The sequence below is a fragment of the Arachis stenosperma genome, chromosome 4 (assembly GCF_014773155.1).
Source record: "Arachis stenosperma cultivar V10309 chromosome 4, arast.V10309.gnm1.PFL2, whole genome shotgun sequence".
In the NCBI taxonomy this organism is placed as follows: domain Eukaryota; kingdom Viridiplantae; phylum Streptophyta; class Magnoliopsida; order Fabales; family Fabaceae; genus Arachis; species Arachis stenosperma.
Window position 1 is genome coordinate 56,493,393 of NC_080380.1, and position 7,256 is coordinate 56,500,648.

The window sequence follows — 7,256 nt, forward strand, 5'->3', positions numbered from 1 at the left end:
GGCAACAACCCGTCTACTTCATCAGCAAAGCTCTACAAGGGACCGAACTAAACCATCAACAGATAGAAAAAGTTTGCCTACACCCTCATACTCACCTCTCGATGACTCCACCCATACTCTCAAGCTCACACTATCAGAGTTCGGACCAACCAGCCCGTAAAAGGCATCCTACAGAAACAAACTTAGCTGGAAGAATCCTACAGAGGATAGCTCAGATAATTTGGGGGACCCTGGACAAAACCAGAGAACATCTCGGGCAATTCGGGGGACCCTGGACAAAAATAGAAAACAGCTCGGACAAATTCGGAGATATGAGGTCTGACACATACCTCGGGAGCAGAACGCCCGAGCTGATGCACTTTCAAAACCAGCCAGCACCAACAGCTCGGACAATTCGGGGATATGAGGTCCAAACACATACCTCGGGAGCAGAACGCCCGAGCTGATGCATTTTTTAGCCAACACCAAACCAGGGGGCAATAACAGAAGCCTCATCCAGGCTACATTACAAGACCACAACAAAGTCAATCTTGAAGGCGGTATAAGGGATGTACTCAGGGTCATCCAGCCAAATCAGGAATGCCGTCCGGGATCTTAATATATATCTCAAAGACATAGGTCAACTATGGGTTACTACCAAACAACTCGGGCAAATAAGGAAACAACTCGGACAATAACAGCAAAACATCAAGTGACAGACGTGGCAGTAAAAGGGAAACCCCAGGATTCACACAAAAGTCCAGGGGCACCCTTTGAGGCAACAACAGAGTAAAAACCCAAATACAAAGTCAAAGCTTTACATCAAAAAGTATGCCAACTTCCACATCGCCCCACCAGAGGAGCTCATTAGTGCAACATCACCTTGGCCATTCGCAAAGAGGGGACTCGACCTCCTCGGACTATTTCCCCAAGGATCGGGACAAGTCAAGTTCCTCATTGTAGAGGTGGATTACTTCACAAAATGGATTGAGGCAGAGCCCCTAGTTAATGCCACTGCTCAAAGAAGAAATTCTTGTACAGAAACATTATTAAAAGCACCAATTCACATCCGTAGAACACCCACAGGATAGTGGACAAGCAGAAGCTGCCAAACAAAGTCATACTAGCTGGGTTAAAACGACACAAAGGGAGCTTGGGCTGAAGAGCTCCCACAAATCCAAAATGATATCGGAACAACTCGACTTAGAGAAGGAAAGCTAGCATCCAACAGGAAAGGACCATACCAAGTTGTTTAGAAGAACTGGGGAAAGGTTGCTACAGACTGTCCGAACTCGAAGGGCAAGAGCTACCAAGGTCATGGCATGCCTGCAAACTAAAAAGGGCGCCAGGCCGAGATCCAAAAAGATTGCCCGACCTAGAAAGGTAAGTACTAACATGTACACACTCTTATCTTTATATTATTGTTCAAAAGATTGCAGATTCCCTAAAAAAGTTTCCTACCAAGACGCCCGACTACGGCAGGTCGGCAAGGTGAAACACCAAAATCATCGCCCGATCACGACAAAGTCGGCAAGATGAAAACCAAACTCATCGTCCGATTACAAAGCGACAAGTCGGCAAGGTGAAAACCAACTTCACCGCCCGACCACGATGAAAACCGAATTCATCATTCGATTTCGACAAAATGAAAACAAAATTCACTGCTATACCAAGAATGAGGATTACGAAATAACTTAGAAGAGATCGACATAAAGAAGTCGGTCTCCTACAACAGACAAGTTATAAAAGTAATCCCTGAAAGAGATCTGACAAAGGTCCAAGAAAGAGGATTACAAAAATAACTTGGAGAAGGGACTGACGTAAAGAAGTCGTCCCATAAACAAAAAGTTATAAAAAGTAATCCCTGAAAGAGACCTGACAGAGGTCCAATAAAGAGGATTACTAGAAATAACTTAGAAGCGACCGACATGAAGAAGTCGGCCCAAAGCAACAGCTTGGACCGACAAGAAGTCGGACCAACGAAAGCTACAGCTCGTCGACACGAGAAATTGGACCAACGAAAAGCGTGCGCTAAAAGGGACATAGCTTTGCCCAAAAAGCCACGGCTCCATGACAAGGCTATCAAAATTGTTCAGACCAACTAAAAAGGTTCTACCAAAGAACACTAAAAAGTTGTCGGACAAGTTAGCCCCAAGGACCACCTCAACCAAGCAGGAAGTGGACAAAACCGGCAGTGATCAAAAGAGGTCGGACAACAAAATACCAACACTCTACAAAGATCCACAAAGGGGACAAAGACATCTCGCAATGGCCAGAGGAATGCCAGGAATGCTTTGCTAAAAGGTACGAAGTCTTGAAAAAAGACACTACTTAAAAGGCAAAAGCACAAATCAAACGGCGCTAAAAAGTCATCCAAACAGACTATAAAAGGTTTCCCATCAGGAACTATACCTAAAAAGTTGTTGGATTATGACTAAAAAGCCCGAACAGTGAAGACAAACAAGTCGGAAGAAGGCTGAAAAGACCTCTCAAACAAACTAAAAAGGCAATGCCAAACTCGCACAAGATAAAACTACTCAAGATCGACCAAAGTCAGGATGCTTGAGTACGACTTCCCCCAAAGAGAGCACGATCTCACGGAAAGATCGAACTCAAGCAGGGGCAAAGTCGTACAGGTCGACGTCAGCTAAGAAGAGGCGCAAATACAATCTCAAAAAAGAACAAGCCAAAAGGTTAAGAAAAAAACCTTAAGGCTCAAAAGTGCTTAGCTAAAAGGGATACAACTCCACTCAAAGAAGGCACAATCTCAAACAGGGCTACGTACGTCATCCGAGACTAAAAAGGTTCTATACAAAGAACACTAAAAAGTCATCAGACAAGTCACTAAGAGTCCGGATATCAAGCCGCAAGGATAACTTCACCAAAGCAGAGGGTTGTCAACACAAAAGCAAGGCGTGATCCAGAAGGCAAGGGTAGAAAACCCACACTACTACTCAAAAGAGGACGGACTGTGAAGTACCAAACCTCTAGAAAATCTGCAAAAGATTTCAAAGCAATGAAGCGCAATGAAGAATCAAAGCCAGACAGATGCTCGAGCACGACTTCCAAAGAGACCGAAGCTCTGAAAAGCATGATCTCATGGAAAGATCGAACTCAAGCAGGGGCACTGTTCATACCCTGGGTCAACCTGTCCGACCCGGGATGTTTAGCGACAAGCCGACCGACCTCTTCAGGTCAGACTATCCGACCTCTTCTAGAGCTCGGCTAAATGCCCGACCTCTTCTCAAAGAGCTCGGCTAAATGCCCGACCTCTTCTCAAAGAGCTCGGCTAAATGCCCGACCTCTTCTCAAAGAGCTCGGCCAACTCGCCAAAGGAGCCTAAAGCAGGCCCAAAACGAAGGAACACAGCCCAAATCTAAAGACAGCTAAAGCACAGAAAGATAAAGGCGGTTCCCTTGAAGATAAGATGACCTCACTTAAAAGATAAGATAAAGATAAGATAAGATAACTAACTTATCTTATCCACAGGAGGCCACATCTCACCATTATAAATACACTGGAGCACCCAGGTATAACTCATACTCTGATTCCACATAAAACCTGTTTAATACCCATGCTAACTTAAGCATCGGAGTCTCTTGCAGGTACCCCCCACCCTCCGGTGACGAAGGATCAGCAGTGCAACCAGTCCAACAAGTCGGACGCAACAGCTCCGACCAGTACAGAAGATCTCGTCCGAGATCGACCTACAGTTTCAGGTAACCCTCGGAACACCTTTCGAGACATAAAATTCTTACCTACAAGGAAGAATACAACAGCAAAGCAAAAATCACATAAAGCAGACAGCGAAAAAACCCATTCAGCAAAAACAAAGAAACAAAAACCCAACGAAGAAAATGCGGCAACCCGGAGCAAAAATACCAGAGAACAAAAAAGAGCCCCCCCCCCATACACAAACAACAAGCAATGGCGGCGCCTCTTTTTGGGGCAACCCAGGCATAAAGAAACAAAACGAGAGCCACACAAAAAACAAGAAGCATATGATCACAAGAAGAGAGAAACATGGGAACAAACCTGGAAGAAAGAAAACAAAGGCGAAGAGCTCCGAAGCAAGGAGAACGAAACGGCGGCGCAGAAGAAGCCCCAGAAAGGCACACGGAGAGATTCGGGGAAGCAGAGCAAAGAGAAAGAAGAAGCAGTACTCGAAAAAGGATAACGAAAAACAAAATGCAGAAAAGGATGAAAGGGGCAAATAAATAAAGCCTTCACAGAGCCCGAACGGAAATCGAGGAAAAACGGTAAAATGCAATAAATGCAGGAACGGCCATTTTTGAAATTTGAAAAACTACTATGCCCGAGCTCGACCTCCCAAAAAGGACGAACTCGGGCAGGGGCACTGTTCATACCCTGACCGGGCTCCCCCAAACTCGGTCAGTTCACAAAAGGTCCGACCTCGTCCTAAAGCTCACGCCTAAAGGTTGGACCTCGGACGAATAAATCAAAGGAAGGCCCATCAAAAGGAACGCAGCCCAAGCCTAAAGGCCGAAAAGGCCTAGCAAAGGCGGTTCCACAAAGATAGGGATAAAACTCCCGAAAGATAAAGATAAGATAAGATAAGAATATCTTATCCAGGGAAGATCACGGCCAACTACTATAAATACACTGGAGCACCCAGGTATGGCATTCATTCCACATCTACACATATCTGCTTGGACCCATGCTAACTTAAGCATCGGAGTGTCATTGCAGGTACAACCACCAACCACTCTGCATATCAAGCTCGGGTCCCTGAACCCCCACCTCGGGCCTCTCCAGACGACCGAGCTACACGTTTCAGGTAACCCCCGGAACACCTTCCAAGGACTGTTTCAGAGTTTCAGCTGCTGGGTTGCTTTCCTCCAAACACAGATGGCTACTATCATCCTTAGGCTTTTCAGGTTCTGGTTCAGGCTCAGATGCAGGTTTGAAAACATTGAAAATGAGCTGTTCATCATGTATTCTCAAAATTATCTCTCCTTGTTCTACATCTATGAGCGCTCTAGCAGTGGCTAGAAATGGCCTTCCCAGAATGATAGGGTGTACGTAGCTTTCCTCCATGTCCAAAATGACAAAGTCTGTGGGGAAGAAATAATTTCCCACTTTCACCAGCACATTCTCAACTACCCATTCAGCTTACTTCTGAGTTTTGTCAGCCAGTTATATGATTACATCAGTGGATCTCACCTCATTCAGTTGTAGCCTCTTCATAAGAGTCAGAGGCATCACATTTATGCTAGCTCCTAGATCACAGAATCCTCTGTCAATTTTTGTTTCCCCTATGATGCAGGGGATATGAAAACTTCCTGGGTCTGTTTTCTTAGAGACTATGTCCTTCTTGATGAGGGCACTGCATTCTTTGTTCATTATTACAGTTTGTCCTCCCTTCAAAACTCTTTTCTTGCTCAGCAATTCCTTCAAATACTTGATATGTGTAGGCATCTGCTGGAGAATCTCAAGAAAGGGAATATTGATATGGAGAGACTTAAATGTCTCTAAAAACCTTGAATATGTTTTCCCTTTTTCACCTCCTCCTAACCTCTGAGGAAATGGTGCTTTTGGTTGGTATGTTTCCAGCATGCCTTTATTTTGCAGTTCCTTGGCTTGCTCAGTTTCACTTTCCTGCTTAGCTTCTTCCACACCTTCCTTCAAGATTTCTGGCTCCTGTTCTGAGGGTCTGATTCCTTCTTCTTCTGAGACTTCCTTCAATATGGTGATGGCCTTGCATTCTTCCCATCTCACTCCCTTTTGTTCCCCTTTAGGATTCTTTTCTGTGTCACTAGGGAACACTGCAGTTGACTTGGGGGCCTGCTGAGATAGCTCTCCTACTCGAGACTCCATCCTCTTGAGTTTTTCACCATGGTTCCTTAAGGTAGATCTCACATCATCCCTAAAGCTTTTCAACTCACTTATGTCCTGACCCATGTTTGCAAGCATTCCTTCTATCCTGTTTAATTGATCTTGAAATTGTTGGTTCGGATTAGGTTGGGCAGGTTGATTATTTTGGCCATGATATGGTGGTTGGGAGTAAGTATTTTGTGTGGCTTGGTATGATCTTTGGTTGGAGTTTTGGTATGTGGAATTGTTATGTTGGTTGGGGTTGTAAGGTTTGTGGTTTTGTGGTTGGGTTTGCTGGTTTCCCCACCCAAAGTTTGGGTGGTTTTTCCAGCCTGGGTTGTAAGTGTTGGAATGTGGATCATATGGTTGCCTTTGTTGATTTCCCACATAGTTGGCCTCTTCCCAATCACCTCCTTCAGTGCTTACCTCCTCTTGATCTTGTGTGTGTATTGCAGCCACTTGATTTGTTTCTAATTTTCTGGTGAGCTCTGCTAGTTGCTTGGCAAACACCTTGTTTTGGGCTAGAATTGTATCAACATGGTTCAGCTCTATGACTCCCTTAGTGTTGTGTCTCTCTGAAGCATAGTAGTACTCATTCTCAGCCACTGTCTCAATCACTTCAATGGCTTCTTCCACAGTCTTTTTCCTATTCAATGAACCTCCTGATGAATGGTCTACAGCCTTCCTTGATTCATAAGAAAGTCCATCATAGAAAATATGCAATTGCACCCAGTCATGGAACATGTCTGGTGGGCATTTCCTTGTCAAATCCTTGAACCTCTCCCATGCCTCGTAGAGAGTTTCACCATCTTGTTGTCTAAAAGTCTGAACCTCAGATCGAAGCCTATTGACATTTTGTGGAGGGTAGAAACGTGCCAGAAACTTGCTTTCCACCTCATCCCAGGTTGTTAGGCTCCCCCTTGGGAATGATTCCAGCCACTTAGCTGCCTTGTCCCTAAGTGAAAATGGGAACAAGAGCAGTTTATAGGCATCTTCCTGGACTCCATTGGACTTCACAGTGTCGCAAATTCTCAGGAATTTCGTGAGATGTTGGTTTGGATCTTCATTAGCACTCCCACCAAATGAACAATGATTCTCCACCAGTGATATTAGCTGTGGTTTGAGTTCAAAATTGCTGGCCTGAATGGGTGGTTTCTGAATGCTGCTACCACAATTCCCAGAGGTTGGGCTTATGTATGAACTAAGAACCCTCCTCTCGGGAATGGCATTGTTTCCATCAGCTCTCTCATGGTTGTGAACTTCTCTATCCATGTTGAGATCTAGAGCTTCCTCAAAATTGTCCTCAGATTCTCCTTCAGATTCTTCTTCTCCCAGTATTCTCTTCCCTCTTGCTTCCCTTCTAAGTTTATGAATGGTCCTCTCTGGTTCGGTATATAGAGGAGTTGATGTCTCTCCTCTCCTACCTGTCATACAAGAACACA

The 7,256-nt window shown here is 44.8% G+C and overlaps 1 non-coding gene across 1 annotated transcript; it reads left to right on the plus strand.

The window, feature by feature from the left end:
- The first annotated feature begins 6,556 nt into the window (after positions 1–6,556).
- On the plus strand, positions 6,557–6,660 carry LOC130978706 (small nucleolar RNA R71). The gene has a single exon (XR_009086324.1). It is a non-coding gene; the product is annotated as a small nucleolar RNA R71 (small nucleolar RNA).
- Positions 6,661–7,256: the final 596 nt, after the last annotated feature.